The 22,826-nt window shown below is 42.9% G+C and overlaps 1 protein-coding gene across 3 annotated transcripts in view; it reads right to left on the bottom strand.

Annotated features, from left to right (window-relative positions):
- The window catches only part of TMPRSS9 (transmembrane serine protease 9), a 211,012-nt gene that overhangs the window by 143,174 nt on the left and 45,012 nt on the right, over positions 1-22,826 (bottom strand). For all 3 annotated transcript variants that reach the window (XM_056569902.1, XM_056569904.1, XM_056569905.1), the window contains one exon: positions 16,248-16,321. The gene's annotated coding sequence lies outside the window, so the exon portion shown is untranslated. The remainder of the gene's footprint in view (positions 1-16,247; positions 16,322-22,826) is intronic.

Raw genomic sequence — 22,826 nt, 5'->3', positions numbered from 1 at the left:
TGGGTTAAGAAAAGTACTTGGGTGATTTGTCCTTGGAAGCAGTGGCGTTGCTAGGGTTGGTGTCACCCGGTGCGGTAGAAAATGGTGTCACCCCATACCTCCCCCCCTCAGTAAGTTTTTAGCCTGTTGTGACAGACACCACTGTTGTAGCGCATTGTGAGAAATTCCAGTATAATAATCAGATATACCAGTTGCCACAGAATAGGAAAGTGTTAAAGAAGTTTTCACCATTGAAATATACAGCTCCCAGAATTACTTAAAGGGGTACTCCACTGGAAAACATTTACTTTTATATCAACTGGTGCCAGAAAGTTAAACAGATTTTTAAATTACTTCTATTTAAAATTTTAATACTTACAGTACTTATAAGCTGGTGTATGCTCCACAGGAAGTTGTGTAGTTCTTTCCAGTCTGACCACAGTGCTATTTGCTGACACCTCTGTCCATGTCAGGAACTGTCCAGAGCAGGATAGGTTTGCTATGGGGATTTGTTCCTACTATGGACAGTTCTTGACATGGACAGAGGTGTCAGCACAGAGCACTGCGGTCAGACAGAAAATAAATTAAAAAAGAAAATAACTTCCTGTGAATCGCTTATACAGCAGCTAATAAGTACTGGAAGGATTAAGATTTTTAAATAGAAGTAATTTACAAATCTGTTTAACTTTGTAGCACCAGTTGATTAAAAAAAATGTTTTCCAGTAGAGTACCCCTTTGAGCAGTGGTGAGGTTATGCTGGGAGTTGTAGTTTCACTGACCTAACTGTAGAACTGACAAGTGACTCCAGCTCTGATAAGACATAGAGAGGAGAATATACAATGATATCAGTGACTACAGGTGACGTCTTCTCTATAGTGAGGAGAATACACAATGATATCAGTGATTACAGGTGACGTCTTCTCTATAGTGAGGAGAATACACAATGATATCAGTGACTACAGGTGACGTCTTCTCTATAGTGAGGAGAATACACAATAATATCAGTGACTACATTTGACGTCTTCTCTAGTGAGGAGAATACACAATGATATCCGTGACTACAGGTGACGTCTTCTCTATAGTGAGGAGAATACACAATGATATCAGTGATTACAGGTGACGTCTTCTCTATAGTGAGGAGAATGTACAATGATATCAGTGACTACAGGTGACGTCTTCTCTATAGTGAGGAGAATACACAATGATATCAGTGACTACAGGTGATGTCTTCTCCATAGTCTTCCCTTATCTAATTCAGATGGTACATACCGCCAGGACTTGTTCCAGCTAAAACTTTTGTCTGTAGAATGTGACGCCCAGACGTCTCCTCACTATGTCAGCGCATTCTCATCCTCTATATGAAAACAAGTATTATTATAAACCTGACAGACATTGTATCCTCTAAATATAATACTACTATACACTACACTCTTTGATTACAAACCTTCCATACACCATACCCACTGTATATAATACTACCACACACTGTACATTCTGAATATAATACCAACACATACTGTACACTCTGAATATAAATCTGCCACATACTGTACCCCTGAATATAATACCGCCACACACCGTATCCACTGAATATAATACTACCACAAACTGCGCCCTCTGAATATAATACTACCACAAACTGCACCCTCTGAATATAAATCTGCCACATACTGTACACTCTGAATATAAATCTGCCACATACTGTACCCTCTGAATATAAATCTGCCACATACTGTACCCCTGAATATAAATCTGCCACATACTGTACCCCTGAATATAAATCTGCCACATACTGTACCCCTGAATATAAATCTGCCACATACTGTACCCCTGAATATAATACCGCCACATACTGTACCCTCTGAATATAATACTACCACCCACTGCGCCCTCTGAATACTTAGAGATGAGCAAACTACAGTAAATTCAACTCGTCACAAACTTCTCTGCTCGGCAGTTGATCACTTTTCCTGCATAAATTAGTTCAGCTTTCAGGTGCTCCCGTGGGCTGGAAAAGGTGGATACAGTCCTAGGAGACTCTTTCCTAGGAATGTATCCACCTTTTTCAGCCCACCGGAGCACCTGAAGGCTGAACTAATTTACGCAGGATAAGTCATCAACTGCCGAGCCGAGAAGTTTGTAATGAATCGAATTTACTATAAGTTCGCTCATCTCTAATAATACTACCACAAACTGCGCACTCTGAATATAATACTACCACAAACTGCGCCCTCTGAATTTAACGTTGCCATACAGTGCACCCTCTGAATATAATACCACAACCTCAGTAACACCCCTCAACATCCATTAGCTGATGCTATTACCACGGGAGGGGGGTATTGGTGGTGTTGCTAGTGGATGATGGGGGTGCTACTACTGGGGGGGGTGTTGCTGGAGGATGATGAGGGTGCTACTGGCCATCCCCCCTGGCAGTATCACCCCCATCATCCATCGGCAGGATCATCCTCCTGGCAGGAGCACCTCCATCATCCACCATCAGGATTTGCTGATGGAGGTGCTGCTGGGGGGGGGGGGTGTTGCTGGTGGATGATGAGGGTGCTACTGCCAGGGGGGGAGCATTAGGTAGGCAGCAGTTCCCCCACATTAGATAGGTCGCAGTTTCCCCACATTAGGTAGCATCTATTCCCCATATTAGGCAGCATAGATTCCCCACATTTGGTACCAGTTACCCCACATTAGGTAGCAATTTCCCCACATTAGGTAGCACAGATTCCCCACATTAGGTAGCAATTTCCCCACATTAGGTAGCACAGATTCCCCACATTCGGTAGCACAGATTCCCCACATAAGGTAGCACAGACTCCCCACATTTGGTAGACTCTCCACATTAAGGTAGCATAGACTCCCCACATTTGGTAGACTCTCCACATTAAGGTAGCATAGACTCTGCACATTTGGTAGTAGTTTCCCCACATTAGGCCGCAGGTTCCCTTGCAGGTTCCCCACAATGGGTCAAAGTTTCCCCACAATAGATCGCTGGTTATACCCCCCCCCCTCCCCCCCACACACACACGAAAAAAAAAAAACACATACAACACAGAGAGACAAACACACACACACACACTCACAGACAGACACACACACACAGAGTCACACACACACAGAGTCACACACAGAGTCACACACACACACAGAGTCACACAGAGTCACACACACACACAGAGTCACACACACACTCAGAGAGTCACACAAACACACACAGTCACATACACACAGTCACACACACACACAGTCTCACACACACAAGCATAGATAGAGACATACAGACATACACACTCACCCATCCAGCGCAGCGCTCCTTCTCACCGGGCGCCGTGCGAGTGACGTAACTGACGTCCTCCTGCGCGGCCATGCGGTGTGACGTCAGGCCGGCGCAGACGTGGGAGCGGAGGCCGGGCACAGTACTGGTGAAGGTGAGGCGGGGTGTGATGATGGACGGGCGCACAGTGAAGGTGAAAGAGGGGGGTTGCTGACGGACGGGCGCACCGCACACACAGCGCGGGGGGGGGGTGCCGACGGATGGGAGGCCGGTCGGGCACAGGTGGGTGGGGGGGGGGGGGGGTGCTGCGGAACGTCTTGGTGTCACCCCATTAGGTTGGTGTCACCCGGTGCGGGCCGCACCCCCCGCACCCGGGTCGCAACGCCACTGCTTGGAAGATTGATAAAAGTTTTATCAAACACTCTGTTGCTTTTCCTTTCTGAAGTTGTTTCTGAAGTTGTAAAAGTATTGCCCAAATTTGGATCTGTTCCACTCCCCTCCCCCCTTTAATTACTGAATTTGTTACATGAGTGTCATTTATAGTCTGACTAGAGAAGGGTATTTATAAAAAAATAAAAAAAAATAAAAAGTTAAGCATCAAAGAAATTTACTTCTGTTTGGGGCCCTTGGCTCTCAGTCCTAATGTGTGATGTTTAGTTTGTGACCACCTTCCCTTTTGTATATAGCTGATTTATTTATTTTTGCTGTGTTTTTATGTTTGTATAAAAAATTTAAAAGTTAATAATATCTGATTAACAAAAAAAAAAGCTTACCTAAGATTATGGGTGTAACTGAGGACAATGAACATGCTAATCCTTGTACATCTTGTTCATTTTATCTTCAACAGAGAATGCTCAGTTCTAAGTAAAAAATGTTACACTTAAAAGGAGAACTCCAGAATATAAAAATACAAAGTGGTGGTCGCGTAATATTCATTGTCCTTGACTGCTGTTCTGTTCTCAGTCAAGACTTGGTTCCCTGTCCTTAGGGAAGACTCTGTTTTTAGATAGTTATAGATAAGTAAGTTTTATAAAATGAATGAGCCCTATTTATTAACAGAGTTTGTCCATGAATACTAGTTATCCCTCATCCTCTATTTGATCTATGTAGTCCAGTTATATGAAAGATTTTCCTCACATGAGGAATGTATATTTTCAGATTATTTTTTGTTTATTTATTCCTTGTAGGGATTACTGTCTTTACATCCCTCTTTACTTTTTTTTGTATCTATTTATGATTTTCTCAGTGTTTTTAGTTTTTTTTTCAATGTTTCACCTTTACGTTTTACACTAATTAGGTGTATGGTAGGATACATTCTTGTATTTATTTATGCATATACTAACCCTTTGCAATTTATTTTTTCACATTGTCACTTAGGAGACAGAATAACACGTTTGTAGCAAACATCAATTTATATCCGGATTTATTTATTTATCTATTGGTAGTGTTATGTGCAGTTTGCACATGATTATATATTCTTTATTTTATTTAAATTTATTCATAAGCATCAAATTCCTATAGATCTACTTGAAGGTGTTACTGAGGAAGGAACCTATGGAGGTGCCGAAATGCATCTGAGAGAGTATTGCTATTTGAGATCACCACATGTATTATTGATTTACATCACGGATCAGATCCTGTAATATTGTTGCACAAAACTTCAAAGAACTGGGCTTGGTGCACAATCACACCATAAGGACGCCACGGGCAAACACCGATCCACCTCCGGCACAAAGTTACAACTGAATGTTTATTTTATCCTCACCTGGACGAAGAGAGAATCTTCATATACACATCTGCCTGCTATCGTGGTCTGCACATATGGATGGCTCGCAGGTGTACCTGCTTGCAGCCGCACAAAGTGCAAGAACCAGGAGACTTGCATGCTTAAGAAGGGTTGTCTTTGTCTATAGGATGAACTTAATATTACCTATATACAGAAACCAAGAAGGATAGAGCATTGTTACTAGCCCTATTTCTTTTACAGGATCTGTATACATTTTCTGGTCACAGGATAATTTTATGGAACGCATATAGACTGCTACTATGTTGTAACAATGTGATAATTTACTGTAGTCATTTACTGTACAGCGCTTTTTTGCAGTTGCATTTTATATGGTAACTGTAATTTTTTTGTGGTTTCCCAGTACTAACATTTTTTAACAGCAATCCCTATTATATTATTATTGTTGTTGTTTCACCCACAAGAGCCCTGTGGGTGCACTACATAAATATTTTATGCTGTATATCTTATTTACTAATTTAATTACTCATATTTTCATTATTATGTATGCGTGTCTATACAGTATATTCAATAGACCAAGAGCACCAGTATTTGTGTTTTTTTCTGTATTGACAGCAAAAATGTGTCTGTATGACATTTGCATGAAAACAACCTTATAGTAATTATTTTGATCATGAAGAATGGAGATGTATGTCTAAGGCTGGGTTCACACTACGTTTTGTCCCATACGGGAGCGCATACGGCAGGGGGGAGCTAAAAGCTCACGCTCCCGTATGTAACCGTATGCGCTCCCGTATGCCATTCACTTCAATGAGCCGACCGGAGTGAAACGTTCGGTCCGGTCGGCTCATTTTTGCGCCGTATGCGCTTTTACAACCGGACCTAAAACCGTGGTTGACCACGGTTTTAGGTCCGGTTGTAAAAGCGCATACGGCGCAAAAATGAGCCGACCGGACCGAACGTTTCACTCCGGTCGGCTCATTGAAGTGAATGGCATACGGGAGCGCATACGGTTACATACGGGAGCGCGAGCTTTTAGCTCCCCCCTGCCGTATGCGCTCCCGTATGGGACAAAACGTAGTGTGAACCCAGCCTAACTCTAGAGAGGAACAGAAAATGGAAAAATCATAAAGGCAAAGAGTTGATGGAATTTGATCACATGATATGCTGGGCTCTTTGTAGGTACAGAGGAATGGAGAAACTACTGATAAAAAGGTCTCTGTGACAAAAAAAAGTGACAAAGTGCATGTTTGTTAAGTTATTATTGTGCACTAGATAATGGAACTACTATATGGAACTTTTTTTTTTTATAGAAGAAAAAAAAGATGACTGAATTAAAGTATAACATTCATTTTAGTCATTCATGCTGAAACCATTGTATCTTGAGGGTCCTGTACAGCATTATAATACTGTACTGGACTGTACTACACAGTGACTCTGTACTGCTACAGTGGGGTGTACAACAACTCTAAAGCGAATAGGTGCCAGTTAGGCTGAGCACAAAAAGCCATTATCACCTGCTATTATTGCAAAATAATACTGTACTGGGCTGTACTACACAGTGACTCTGCGCTGCAGCACTAGTGTGTACTACAACTCTAAAGCTAACAGGAGCCAGTTAGGGTGAGCACGAAAAGCCATAGTCACCCGATTTCAGTGCCTAATACAGGTTGCGTAGCCGAGCGTATTGTCCTCTCATAAGTGTACCTGTGCGTACATAGGTGGTGTACTTTTAATTTTTTCCTGTCAAACTAATTTGGGCCTGCTTATTGTGAAAGCCCAGCCAAAGCTGCACACTTGTTTCTGTAGTCTAATACAGTTTTAAGCATAGTGGAGTGCATAGTGCTCCTCTCATAAGTGTAACTATACATACATCTACGTGGTGTCTAGGGATGAGCGAATCGAATCTGGCAAATCCGAATTTGTTACAAATTTCAGGAAAAATTCGATTTGCAACTAATATGAATATCGGCACGACTCGATCACGCAAATCGCTTCATTAAATTCCATTTAGTGTGGTCTAGGCTCCAGGGCATCTAAAATGGCGGATCCACATGTGAGGACATGGGGCAAGGAATCCTGGGAAGGCAGGAACAAGTGTAGGCGGAATGACCTGGAATCCCATGCAGCATGCAGCTTATCAGCAGCCAGTCACCCCTGTGATGTCACAGCCCTATATAATTGGCACCCATATTGCGGCCAGTTACATCAGCCTTTCATTGCAGAGAGATACATAGGGACAGACATTGCTGTGTGTTGGCCAGAAAAGCTTTTTTCCAGCAGTGATTCACCTCCTAGTCACATACTTCTGCACAGAGGGACAGAGAGCAGTGTGTGTTGCACCAAAAAGCATTATTACTGCAGCGATTCACCTCCCAGTCACTACAGCGTTCTATTACAGAGAGGGACAGAGAGCAGTGTGTTGCACAGAACAGCAGCGATTCAGCTCAAGCACAAATCCTGCCTAGAAGCACTGATAGGGAAGGGAGTGAGATTGAGAGAGAAAGTGCAATTTTGGGTGTAGTACACAGCGACTGTGTGCTGCAGCACTGATGTGTACTGCTGGCGTTGTACACAAATACTTTTTTAAACGTACTGTAGCGTATTGTCCTCCCCTCATAAGTGCATACCACATACGTACACCTAAGTGGTGTACTATTTTGTTCCTGTTTAATCCTCAAGGGCTTAGATACTGTTAAAGGCCAGGCAAAAGTACACACCTGCTGGTGTTGGACACAAATACTATTTTAAGCGTACTGTAGCGCATTGTCCTTCCCTTAAAAGTGCATACCACATACGTACATCTAAGTGGTGTACTATTTTGTTCCTGTTAAAGTCTCAAGTGCCTAGATAGTTTGAAAGGCCAGGCAAAAGTACACACCGGCTGGTGTTGTGCACAAATACTTTTTTAAGCGTACTGTAGCGCATTGTCCTCCCCTCATAAGTGCATACCACATACGTACATCTAAGTGGTGTACTATTTTGTTCCTGTTAAAGTCTTAAAGGGGTACTCCGCCCCTGGTATCTTATCCCCTATCCAAAGGATAGGGGATAAGATGTCAGATCGCCACGGTCCCGCTGCTGGGGACCCCGGGGATCGCCGCTGCGGCACCCCGCCATCATTACTACACAGAGAGAATTCGCTCTGTGCATAATGACGGGCTATACAGGAGACGGAGCAGCGTGACATCATGGCTCCGCCCCTCATGACATCACGGCCCGTCCCCTTAATGCAAGTCTATGGCAGGGGGCGTGATGACCACCACGCCCCCTCCCATAGACTTGCATAGACGGGGGCGGGCCGTGATGTCACAAGGGGCGGAGCCGTGACATAACGATGCTCCGGCCCCTGTATTGCCCGTCATTACGTGCAGAGCGATCTCGCTTTGCGCAGTAATGATAGCGGGGTGCTGCAGCGGCGATCCCCGGGGTCCCCAGCAGCGGGACCCCTGCGATCTGACATCTTATCCCCTATCCTTTGGATAGGGGATAAGATGTCTAGGGGCGGAGTACCCCTTTAAGAGCCTAGATACTGTGAAAGGCCAGGCAAAAGTACACACCAGCTGGTGTTGTACACAAATACTTTTTTAAGTGTAGTGGAGAGTATTGTACTCCCCTCATATACGAACTAAGTTTATCAGGCAAAGAAGTGCCAGGACATGCACAGAGGAATGGCAGAGGCCTAAAGTCATCAGGCAGAGGTCGCAACAGACTAGGGGCGAGTGGCAGCAGGAGTCGCAGTGAGAGGCCTGAGCTCCTGGTATCAGCTAGCAGTCGTGTCTCGACCAGAAACCCATCTGCCATCATTGATTGGTTAACACGGTCATCCACTTCATCACAAGTGACATCTGATACCCCCAGTCAACAGTTGCTGGGTTCCTCAGACACAACCCTCAGTTGGCATGGCCCAGGAGCAGTCCCTGTCCTCCCATTGCCTCTGTCATATGCTGTTCCCTCTTCCCCACAGAAGTATCTTATGCTGTGGGTTCAGCTCCACTATTTAGTGATGATCTAGAGGACAGTCAGCATCTACTGCCCAGCCAAGAAGTGGAGGAGACATCTGCCGCTTCCTCCGCTAGGTGGGCAAGCAGTGATGAGGAGAGTGGCGTGGGAGGTGGTGTTGCGAGCGTTCAGGCTCCTGAAGCAGACCCTGTTGAGGAACTGGAGGAGGACATCAGTGACTCGATGATGATGATGAAGCCGATCGCACTTGGGAGCCGGTCCAGAAGGGGCTTCATTATCATCAAGAGAAGAGGGTTGCAGGTTGCCCGTGAGGCAGCAGCTGAGTCAGCATGGTGGTAGCATGGTTGGCAGTCAGCATGGTGGCAGAAGTGGAAAGTCTGGAACCAAACGTGCTGGGGGTAGACCACCTGCTTTCCGGCAGCCTACCTTCCCAGGAGGTAGTAGAACAGGGGTTCCTGGAGTCGGCTGCAGTAGCAGTCAATCAGTGCAGACTGTTGGTAGGAAAATCAGCTACTCGGCGGTGTGGCAGTTTTCCATCAAGCATTCGGAGGACGGTAACATGGGCACATGCAAGATGTGCCGGCAGAAGGTGAAGCGGGGCCAGGGTCCCAATGTTGGCAACACAGTCCTGCATCAACATATGCAGCGTCATCATAAAGCGGCCTGGGAGAATCATGGCTCCGATGTGGTAGTCCAGCCTGCTGCATCACCCAGTGGCACAGCACTCCCTGTTTAAGCTAGCCAAGGCTCCACCACCTCAGCCGAAGGGAGCTATGTGTCATACCCATCTTCTGTCGCTCCAGATGCTCCTGCTCCTCCTACTTCGAGTCAGTCATTCAGCCAGCAATCCATCGGCGAAGCCATGTCCAAGAGACAACAATATGCGCCCCCTCATACAACGGTGCAGAAGCTGTCTAAGTTGCTGGTGCTGCAGTCTCTCCCTTTTCAAGTGGTGGACTCTGCACCTTTCAGAGAACTGATGGCTTGTGCCGAGCCGAGGTGGAGAGTCGCAAGCCGCCATTTCTTTGTGAAGAAGGCAGTACCAGCCCTGCACAATTTTGTGGAACAGAAGGTGGGCCAGTCCTTGAGCCTGTCGGTTTGTACCAAAGTGCACGGCAGCGCCGACGTGTGGAGCTGTAACTAGGGTCAGGTAAAATACATGTCCTTTATGGCCCACTGGGTGAATGGACAATTTGGAGAGGTCACGCTGCTTCCGCCTCCACGCTCTGAGGCCATTGGTCCTGTGACAGTGTGCGACTCCACCTCCTCATCCTCCACTATGTCCTTAGCCTCCACTGCACAGACAAGTGTCAGTTCCCCTCCAGCATACCATGTGTGAAGGGCATGGTGGTGTCACTCTGTTCTTCACATGGTTTGCCTTGGTGAACTGAGTCACACAGGGGAGGAACTGCTAAAAGTCATTCATCATCATAAATCATGGCTTACTCCACGAAAACTGAAAATGGGAACCATGGTGACCGACAACGGGAAGAACATCTTGTCTGCTAACATCCTAACAATGGGAAGGAAACTTTGCATGCACTTCAGCCACTCGTACACCGCAAAGCACACCCTCCTTGAGCTGCAGCGTCAGAACGGCATCCCCCAACATAGTCTGATTTGCAATGTTTCCACACGTTGGAATTTCACCCTCCATATGTTGGACCGACTATACGAACAGAGAAAAGCCCTCACCAATTTCTTGATGATCTATGCGGATAGGGGGACTCCCCTGTGTAACTTCAATGTCAACCAGTGGCAGCTCATAAGTGACACCTGCCGTTTGCTCAGGCCCTTTGAGGAAGCCACATTATTAGTCAGTCGCAAGAATTGCGGGATGAACGACATCATTCCACTGCTCTATTTCCTACAACACGTTAGAAAAGATGGCTAATCAGGGCACTGGAGACGTGGCGCCTACATATCACGGCCACATGAGCACTGTGGGAGCTGAACTGGAAGAGGAGGAGGAGGGGGACAGTAGAGCACAGGCAAGGTTTACCGAAATGGGTGGTTTTTATAGTCTGGAAAACTATACAAAAAGATTAGGGGTGTCACTAAAATTAAATAAGTTTATTTGATCACTTAAAAGCCACCAGATAGGAAAAAATGTAATTTAATAACCCAAAAGGTGTGCAAGAGAAGCATTCGAGCACTATAGACTAGGTCGCAGAATATCTCCCTATGGAGCCATTTTATATTCACAAAATATATGCACTCCTGATAGATATGCGGTAAAGATAGATATGCGGTAAATGTATATAAGTAGTCCAAGCTATATTAGTGTTCAATATAATGCATGCGTTCCCAATGCTAGATAGTACGCATGGTGACGTCCTCAGGAAACCTTGTGCGTAAAGATAACAGCTCCAAAATAAAAGAACCAGAGTACAACTACTCCTAGATAAAAGCAGGGTCTGTGGCCCTGTGTAGCTGTAGCGTGAATCCACGCAGGCTAATCCACTAGTCAGCCCATAAGTAGCGTGGAGAGTTAAGTTTACAGCGCCGAGCAGTAATAGAATCAATGATCCTGCAGTGGCAGTAGGGTGGGAGGATCTCCCGGCATATGAGTGTGGCTTGTGGTGAAGCCGGCACGCCACAGAGCCTGCTTTTATCTAAGAGTAGTTGTACTCTGGTTCTATTATTTTGGAGCTGTTATCTTTGAGCATGAGATTCCCCTGAGGATGTCCCTATGCGTACTATCTAGCATGCAGACAGAAACCTGTTGGGAACATATGCATTATAATTAACACTGATATAGCTTGGACTACTTATATACATTTACCGCATATCTATCAGGAGTGTATATATTTTGTGAATTTAAAATGGCTCCATAGGGAGATATTCTGTGACCTAGTCTATGATGGTCGAATGCTTCTCCTGTCACCCAATTATGCTGGTTGAATCATTTATTGTCTCTTACACACCTTTTGGTTTATTACACTTTTTCCTATCTGGTGGCTTTTAAGTGATGAAATAAACATATTTATCATAATCATATTTTAGCGACACCCCTAATCTTTTTGTATAGTCTTCCAGATTTTCTGTCTGTGGGGTTCTACTTTAGGCATGTGTTTGCCTCTTACTAATTACAACACGTTATGGTTTTTATAGTCATTTGACAAGAGAGGAGGAGCAGGAGCAGCCTGTGGAGCTACAAGGTGATGAGGAAGACGAGACAGAGGACCCAGACACACCATGGCAGTATGCAGTGGCAATGGAGACAAGTAGTTCCTCCGAGTCACTTGCACAAATGGCACGATGCATGCTCACTTGCTTGCATAGTGACCGCCGAATTGTCACCATTCGGCAGCAGGATGACTTCTGGCTCTCCACTTTGCTGGACCCTCGCTACCAGCACAAAATGGGGGCCTTTTTTACACCCATTGAGAGGGAGGACAAGCTGACCTACTACAGAGACATCCTACGTAGTCAGTTGGCCGATGCCTATCTGCACCATCGTCCATCCTCTCGCAGGTCTGACTTGGGGGCCCTCTGCGTTCACCTTCCACTGCAATGGCTGCAGGGGAGGGGTGGGGTGGCAGGAGCAGTACCAGCTCCATCAACAGCAGCCTGAGTGTACAGTCGCTGATGAGTAGCTTTCTTCACCCGCATAGTGAAGAAACTCATCAGCGGCAGGTAGACATGGAGCAGGACCTGAACCATCAGGTGATAGCATACCTTGACATGAACCTGCCAACACACTTTGAAGATCCGCTGGACTTCTGGGCAGCCAAACTTGATTTGTGGCCGCAACTTGGAGAGTTTGCCCTGGAAAAGCTGTCCTGCCCGGCCAGTAGTCTGCTATCAGAGCGGGTGTTTAGTGTGGTGGGGGCCATAGTAACCTCAAGGAGAACTTGTCTGTCCACCAAAAATGTGGAGAGACTGACCTTTGTGTAGATGAATCAGGCATGGATCAACCAGGATTTCCACCCACCAATGCCTGATGCATCAGAGTAGATTGACCATGGTGCCACACCAACACTTCACAAATATGGATAGTGCAAAACATATTTACAGTGCTGCTCCCCAATTACAGACATTCCTCAGCATCAGACCACGAGTAAGTATTGAGGATCTGCATTAGCTAAAACTTAACTTTTCTTAGGATAAATTATATGGACCCCAATTTTTTTTTACATATCTAAGAAAAGGAAACGTGTGCAAAAAACACCATGTGCCACCTACACCACCAAGTATCCATGTAATGCAAAGACCTCTAAAAAGGTGGAAGAGAACAACGTAGTGTCATTGTAACAAGTGGGGGGGGGGGGGACTTCCCACTGCCATTTCCCAGGGTTTTTAAGTGGAAATCGGGAGAGGTTCCCATGTGGGGTCGCCCTTTTTAGGGTGAGTAACACTTGCCAAGAGGGGAATTAATAGGGCGAGAGTAGGGCCTTACAGGGGAAATTTTTACCCCCATCTGCTACAATGGACAATACGTTGTTCCCTTCCACCTTTTGGAAGCAAGTATTACTCATCCTAAAAAGGGCAGCCCCACACAGGAACCTCTCCATATTTCCAACTAAAAACGCTTGGAAATGGCAGTGTTTTTAGGTGGAAATAGGGAGAGGTTCCTGTGTGGGGCCGTCCTTTTTCGGGCAAGTAACACTTGCCAAGAAGGGAATTAATAATGTGAGAGTAGGGCCTTACAGGGAAAGTTTTTACCCCCTCCGATTACAATGGACCATACTTTGTTCCCTTACACCTTTTAGAGGTCTTTGCATCACATCAATACTTGGTGGTGTAGGTGGCACACGGTGTTTTTGCACACCTTTCCTTTTGTTAGATTTAAAAAAAATTTGGGTCCATATATTTTATCCTAAGAAAAATATTAAAAGTTAAGTTTTACGTAATGCATATCCTCAATACTTACTTGTGCACACCAACACTTTGACAAAAGAGACCATTTTCTTCTGCCTACCTGCCTCAGCTACTATTCGGATCCCGTCTCCCACCTAATGCAAAGTTCTCCTTCTATCACCCACCTTTGTCACCGGGTACTGGTATTGCCACCCACTGCCCTACTCTGTCAACGGGTCACTTTCAGGACTCCTGATGCTGCTGATGCCACCTCCAGGCTATCTCATTCTGCCACCATATGTTCTCCTCCTGCTGATGCTTCCTGCAGGCTGTCTCATTCTGCCACCATATGTTCTCCTCATGCTGATGCCACCTCCAGGCTGTCTCATTCTGCCACCATATGTTCTCTTCATGCTGATGCCACCTCCAGGCTGTCTCATTTTGCCACCATATGCTCTCCTCATGCTGCCGCCACCTCCATGCTGTGTCATTCAGCCACTGTATGGTTTTATTTTCAATTTCTCCACACAAATAGTATTTTTTTGGGTTGCCCCATATATGTTATGGTAAAATTAGTGATGTCATTACAAAGGACAACTGGTCGTGCAAAAAACAAGCCCTCATACTCGTCTGTGGGTTCAAATATAAAAGAGTTATGACTTTTAGAAGGTGAGGAGGAAAAAAAGAAAACTTAAAAATAAAATTTGCTGAATTCTTAAGGCCAAAATGGGCTGAGTCCTTAAGGGGTTAAAGACGTTTTCGTTTTATAATTGATGAAAAGTGACTTGTAACATTTCAAATAAAATTTTATAGAATTTAAATAAATAATTTTGATACATAAAAGCCAGATAAGAAGTACTGAACGTAAGGTAGCTCTTGTAACTACATTCTCATGGCATGAAGGACATTTCCAAAACAATTACATGTCACACTGAATAACAGTATTATTTCCTTAATGCACGACTTCTTAAAGAAATAGATCGATAGCGGCACTAGCACAATAAATCTTCTTGTACTTCTCAAGACTCTAGGAACAGCTGGAGAGTCTCTGTTCTGACCCGCGGTGGTGCTAGGACAGAGAGTCAGGTATGAATATAATGTAAGAATACAAAGAAAACATAGCCTGCACTCACCGCACAGTTCGGGTCTCTCGGCCTCGGATACCGGATCTCCTCTGTAGCGTGGGACTTGCAGCAGCTGCTGGTAGCGCTCAGAAACCAGGCAACTGCCGGCGGTTTTGCGTTACAATCAACGCTTCATCCGGCCTATGCGAGTTACAACAAGGCAAAGTGTTCTACACCCCTATTGAGGCTCTCTGTAGCCCAGAAATAGCCGTTTTTAATAGCGATTCGCCGCAAATAAATTTGGACCAAACCTATTTTTTTCAGGAAATTCGGCGAATTGGAAGAATTGAATTTTCCAAAACTTTGCTCATCTCTAGATATAATCTTCCTAACTACTGACTTAATTATTTCACAATAAAGTACAATACACAGGTGTGAAAGAAGCCTTACAAAATGAAGTATGTACTACAGTATATGAAGCTTCAGTTTTCAGAGGGACTTCTGGCCTTTAGCTTAGCAAATATTGTTGTATTAGGCATCTTCTTATTGGCTACAAAACATTTCTATGCAGCCAACACTCAAACTATTTACCAATAAGATTGACAATAGCAGTCTAGTATGTATTACAGTCTTTTGTAATATATATGTAAATGTACATGGCATTTACTTGGGCATAATAATCTCCATATTAAAGTTGCAATGGTTTCCTGAACAATGTGTTTAACCAGTGGTAAAAGTCTTTAGATTAGGAGAAAGAGGTTTAAAGTCAAAATTCACAAATACAAATTACATGCAATTCATTTACATGTAATAATAAAACATTCAAAGCAATACAGACCATTTCTAAGAGTTTAAAAAGTTATCCAGCATTTAGGAATTTTATTTCAATGGTCCCAGCTGCTTTTAACAATAATAAAAAAAAAACAACAACATTTACTTACGTCGCTACCATTCTATATTGATACCCAGGAAATGCCTGCTCATCCAATCACTTGTTTGCAGTGAACCTAAACAAGTGATTGGAAACATGGGCATTTCCTACATCCTGACCAGGAAGTGCTGAACTGCAGAGATTCAGGCACCCTCGGAGCAGCAGTGGCAAAGGATCCAGCAGTTAAGGACAATTTATTTACCTCAAACTGGAACATTGAAATATAATTGCTGAGAACGTATTTGAAAAATCTATTTATTGTGAAGTTTAAACCACTGAAGTTGCAGCTTCTCCAGCAAATTGTATAGCCAGATATAGCATTATTTCCTTTATAAAAAATGTTGACTGGTGATAACAAAAAATATATTATTAATTTATTGTTATCTCCAGACAACCCCTGGATCATTTACTTTCAAATAATCTTTTTCGAATGCTCTTATAGGGCATTTAACCTTCCCGTAAAATGCTGGGTTTTGGACTTACGTTTATCTGTGTAAATATGAGGCTCTATTGCTTGTTCATGGATGGACTGTTATGTCATTTGCTCTGCGTGGAAACTGCAAAGATAAAACAAAGATAAACATATCAGCTTAAGTTTCAATTGGATGTGGGAAATTTAGATTTCATGACACTTTGAAAGTCCATGTTAGTGTGGAAACAGGCAAAACATTTCAAACTATGAGATTAAAAAAAATCTTTTTGTAGGGTAAAATTATTGACTGCATGTCTACTAGATATTCCATTAATAGCTGATCATTGTGGCACACACATCTGGCACCCATTCTGATCAGCTGTTTAGGCCATCAGGCATGGGACCAAAAGTTAACAGTGTACAGAAACCTCTGCTCTATACAATGTGGAAGCGGTGGTGCCAGCATATAGCAGTGCAGCTCCCATTTACTTTAATGGAAGCTGCACTACAGTAGCACAATGCCACCACTATTAGAATGTACTGAGCTGTCCCTTCAGGTTCCTGTACAATACTTACCTCCATTTGGCCCATACAGGAACTGTGGATGGGCAATCAATACTTTTACCTCAGAAAACACCTTTAAGTCTATGGAGAAATATTTTGCTGTTGACCATTGGATTTACTAATCACTTTTACTCCTCAAAGCAGAGTACATTTTGAAACATAACATTATATTGGTGCTGAGTCTATTGTCTTATACCTCTTAAAAAAGCACTATAAAAAAGCATCATAACCTAGAATAATGTGTAGGTTTTTGTGTATACCTATTTAAGGGGTTGTGGCATGCATGGGTTATCTGCCATCTTAATTCCCATTTTCCCGCTCATATAGTTCTCCTATATTTCCCACAATTCCTCTGGCTATTCAGAGAGTGTGGACTATCATTACTGCATTTGCTTTAAACCCTGTCTAAGTGATTTGGATTTAGATGTGATTAAGATCTTCTGTCCCCTGAGATACAGAAAGAGTCTGTCTCCTTCTCTTCCTACACACAGGAGTCTGGTCAGGCTACACTTCACAGGACACCAGAAAATCTGCACCAAAAAAAAGTGTGATTTAGGCATTATATAACTGCAGATAATTAATGTATGTATTCTCCTATTATATCACTAAACTCCTGGCATCTTAGGCTACTTTCACACTACCACTGTGACCCGCTCTTTTTCCCAGCCTTTAACTGCTGTTATCGGGATGGGGCACAACGGGCAATGACGGGTCCCGATGGATCCCATTTACTATAATGGGATTCTTCGGGGACCATTATTTTGTAGCGGGAGAAAAAGACTCCCCCGGGCTCCCTCAACAGCCGTCACACTGCCATGTGCTAAAGGCAGTGTGAAAGAAGCCTTACAGTGGGCAGTTATTCTATCTTTAGCAGTATGCTGTGCATTGGGGAAATACAGAGGTACAAGAAAGGTGGATTTGGATGAGAAGGGGTCTGACAGATGCCAGGAGGTATTTCATATTGTAATCATGTAGTTCACAGGAAGTCAGCAACACGGGAGAGACTGACCTTTTGTCTATACAACAGAAAATGTAATTTCCTAGACTGGTGGTCTGGGGAAACAACAAATAACAATGCAGGAATACTGGTGGATAGAATCATATTAGCAAAAAAAAAAATGGAGTTCTTTAAAGTCATAGAAATCTGTAAGAAAGAATTTGACAAAAGATGCAGTAGCAAAAATACTTTAGACAGTTGAATGGTTTATCTTGTATGAGGGATTTCTTATACAGTCATGAAAGAAGATTTACAGATAAAATTGAATACTTCTGCCACAAGAAAGCAGTACTGTACAAGGTACATTCAGCCAGCCACTGATGCAAAACCTTAGGAGTATCATGACTATCACAGCACCCAGAAGAAGCTGTTGGATTCAAAGGAAACATTATATGTGTGTGTGTGTGTGTGTAAATAATGATATATGTAAGTGATTACAATACAGTGATCCCTCAACTTAAAATGGCCTCAACATATAATAGTTTCAACATACAATAGTCTTTTCTGGAGCATTGTAACTTGAAACCAGACTCAACATACAATGCTACGGACAGTCCAGATCTGCGAAACATGTCCATGAATGGAAGAACTGACCAATCAGGCATCTTACTTTTAAAACACCTTGTATTACTGATGTGCATGCACTGACTGGCTGTCTGGTAGCGCCCCCTACAGTACAGGGAGGTATTACATGTTCTGTACTCATTACCTGTGCCACGGTTAGCTGCCCCTTTGGACAACAGGTGGGGGTGGCTCCATTTTAAAATTTTAGGACATTGTGTGTACTGTTCCATACCCTGAAGAAGCTCCTGTCCTCTACATAGACAGTGATTACAGCTCCCAGCAGATCTGTATTACTTTTATATATAAGGACTTGCTTTATCTACATTAGTTATCTACTTATTTTTGTTTATTCCTCACTTTTTCCTATTTTTGGATGACATTTTGGTGGCTTCAGAACCAATTACCAGGTTTCCATAGCGTTATGGTCTCAACATACAATGGTTTCAACATACAATAGTCGTCCTGGAACCAATTAACATTATAACTTGAGGGACCGCTGTATTAGAATGAAAGTGTCATGACCGGGGGTGGACAGGGAGAGTGAACTCTAAGCTGTTCCTAGAAACACTCTCCCTGCCTACTTGCCCATCCACCCTAAACGGCGGATCAACAACCACAGTGCTTGTCCCTTTCTGCGCTTAAGTGCATAGGTCGTAAAAATACGCAAATAATACTGAACATAGTCGGGAACAGGTCAGAAACATAACGGGAAAACAACCAAACAACCAGATAAACCATACAAACAGGGCATGATATAGCTTACTAACATAAAATTCAGAAACCGCAATCAAGACAAATGGCAGATATGAATAAATGAACAAGACTAGACATGGAATAAGTATACAGTAGAAACCAAGAGATGCAGAGGATGAACAGATGAACTGAAGGTAAAACACTAAACAGGTCAGGAAACATAGAACACTTCACACTGGACACTAGAACAAACAAAGAACAAACTAGACTCCCCACTCCAAAAATGGAGGGACATCAATACTAACTCCAAATAGACTTCTAGCCAGCGGGCACACTCCACCGTGTGATCAGGATACTGGCCTAGAAGGAAACCGAAATATAATGCATGGAACACTAGACTGAGAGAGGAGGAGTCTGAACAGACTCCCCAAAACCAAACTCTGAAACATGGAGGAATATAGGTCAGGATACAAAACAAGAAAATACAAAACCAAACTCCATAAATGGAGGAATACGGGTCAGGATACCAAACATAAATTTTACAAAACCAAACTCCATAACATGGAGGAATATGGGTCAGTACTCTAAACAGGAATACTAAATACTGAGCACAGGTACAAGCAAGACTCCCAGTGTGAACACAGACTAAGATAACAAGGTTAAAGCAGAATGGACATACATAATCCAAAAAAACGACAGATGTACTAAAAACCAAAATCTAACATAACCGAAAAATAACACAGGTTAAAACTCAGAAAAACAAATATAGCAAAGGTAAAACAAATAACCCGCAGCCAGAGTACCAGCAGAGCTCGGGTTATAAAACCACACCCGAGTTCTCATTGGCTAATAGCATTAGCTATTCAATAGCCAATAGCAAATAAAACTGCTCAGACAAAAAATACTAGTGACTAAACAGACCCCAAGACAGAAAAATACAAAAACACAAAAACAGACATTACAGAAAGGATATGTTTATTGGGGAAAATAATACAAATGAAAGAAGGCTCTAGTACATTGATGGATCACCTCTAGCCTGGATAAGATGTGGTTGAACATCGAAGCCCACAGGTTCTGTATGGCCTCCTTGCAGAGGTGTATATAGAAGATAGGGGACATCATAACAAATATCAAAATGGGCCTATTATGGTGTCTGATTTTGCTGCCTTCCCCAAGGAAATAAAGGTCTCGTGTTTATTTTCCCCTGCTTTCCATGACCCATTGGTCAATATCCCCCTCCATTCTCTCCCATAGCCCATAACAGTTGCAAGGTCTGCCACTTAGGTCGTACACTCTTGCACTCATAGGTTGCCAAAGCTAGCATCCCAGCTGGTCCCAAAAATACTACAGTAGGCCCAGGAAGTGTTGCAATATGATGCAGAACTAGCTCTGAACCTTGCTGTGTGTTAAGAGCATTATTTTGATGAAAAATTGCAATTGAAAGGCTTGCCATGAGAGACAATACATGTGGCTGCAGGATGTCAAGCTCATATAGCTGAGATCTTAGTGTTCCTTCTATCCCTACTAGGGGGGTACCGACTGTCATATGCGACAGCTTCCTACATCATAATACCAGCAGTTGGGGCACTGTGTTGCTCCACAGTAAAGGCAGGATAAAATTACTCAACACAAAGCCTCCTTACTCAAACTTGAACTGTCTTTGGATCCTAAACAGAACCTGAATTTGTCTCTAAAGAGGATATGGTTCCAGTCCGTAGCAGTCCAGGTCTCTCGCACACGACACACCTCCAAATGAAGTTAACGATGGCTGGCTGTCAATGACAGGACATGTATTGGGTACTGTGACACCAAACTTTTTTCTACTAAATGCCTGGAAATTTTCCCGGCAGAGACCGGGTGTGTAATAAAGGTGCCACCTTGGATGGTGGAAAAGGAAACTTTCGGAGCTGCTTGTGCTTTCCAGAGCCTTTGTTGCATGTGCCCCCTTACATAACCTCTGTTCCCAACACCTCATAACAGCTTGGTTAGATTGGCCTAGATGGTGGGCAGTTAGTCAAAACAACCATCCTGCTTATCTCACGCCTATGATGCACACTCTCTCAAAGTCTATCAACTGGAAAAATTGTCCTTTGAGTGCTTTATAAAGGTATGTCTAGCAGTCAACGATCTCTTATCAAGAGGTATACGACTCAAAAGTAGCCTCAGAGAGCCTTATAGGGCAGTGGGAGAAGCAATTTTGGCAAGACGTAATGTCTAATCAGACCATACTTGTAACAAATTACATATCTGCCTGAGACATACCTGCATGCTAAGTTTTCACACAATCTGCCATTTCCATCTGTGTGGATTGTTTATCGATGAGTGTACTTGGTGTGATCTGCACTTCAAAATAGCCATTGATCTCTATGGCAAAGCATCTCGCCATGGTTTAAAAAACAAAAAAGCTCCTGCACTGTGAGACTCTATCCTATATGGCTGGACTTCTTATTGTCACAACAAAATGGAAACATGAAAAAAATAATAATAAAAATAAAAATGTATTAAATAGATGCTAAAAACAGATTCTGCTGTATGCCATACAGAAGAACTTATTTTCCAATACATTGTATACATTGTACATTTTAACACAAAGATACATATTTGTTTTATTACTGGACACAGTGGCACAGACTACTACATGATAATATAAATAAAAAAAGAAGGAATAAAACAGAAACCAGTGAAATGTGGACAAAAACAAATATTCTATTTGCAACAAGGAAATTAATGTAACATATATGTTCCTCTCCTTTTCAATAATATAAAAACATGTACACTAAATGTAAACACAATACACAGTGTAAATCTTACCATGACTTAAAGGGGTATTCCAGGATCTTTTTTTAAGTGTAGTTCATAATATAGTGTCTGTACCTGTCTCTGATGGTTAGTCTCGCATTCTTTTTTTTTTTTTTTTTTTCAAATAGTTTTTATTTTCAAAATATATAACAACAGTATACAAAGAAGGCAAAGAAATGGAATGACATAGCATGTCACCACATATAACATGTGAGCAACAACATAGATCATCATATCAGAACAAGATTCCACCTCTTTCGGGCGGGTACATTAATGAACTACAGAACATTAAATTGAACAGAAATAAAGAGTTATATGGACATATTAGTCATATGAACATATGGTATTCCCAATACTGGACAATCACTGAGCAAATATCTAATCTTGGCTGCTCACTGTATTAACTACATCTTTTATCCATTCTGCTTTATCACAACAAGCAGACAGTGTGTCAAGACTTTATATAGCAGATATAATAAAATCAGTTTTGGTTGTAGGATGCGCAATGAGGGCTGGACAGCCATATTCCCCACTGTGCAAGGTATTTGTCATGTTGTCCATGAGCCAAGGAGTATACTTTTTCATATGCACAAGATACATTGACCAGATTGATAACTTTGAGTAAGGTTGGGATTTCTACGAACCTCCATCTCCTGGTAATTAAGAGTTTAGCAGCCATTAGAATGAAAACTACTGGGGTGCGAACCTGTGTAGGTAAGTGATCTAAGTCAAGTAATAGTAGGGCCAGGCTAGGTGATGGAAGAAAGTTAGGGCCCTTCAGTCTCTTCACTAACATGGTTACACCTGTCCATAAAGGTTGTAAGTTTGGACATTCCCATAGCGTATGGAGTTGCGTATCCACATGACCGCATTTACTCCAACAGAGGATAGAGCACTTAGGGATGAGGAGGTGCAATCTAGAAGGTGTGTAAATACCAATGGTAAATAGATTTGGCTATGGCCTCTTGGTGATTTGTACAACGAAACAATATTCTAAAAATGTGCAAGGATTTGAGCCACTGTTCAGTGGTAA

This window comes from Hyla sarda, chromosome 1, assembly GCF_029499605.1.
Source record: "Hyla sarda isolate aHylSar1 chromosome 1, aHylSar1.hap1, whole genome shotgun sequence".
NCBI classification, from domain to species: Eukaryota; Metazoa; Chordata; class Amphibia; order Anura; family Hylidae; genus Hyla; species Hyla sarda.
This window is presented reverse-complemented; position numbering and strand designations above follow the sequence as displayed.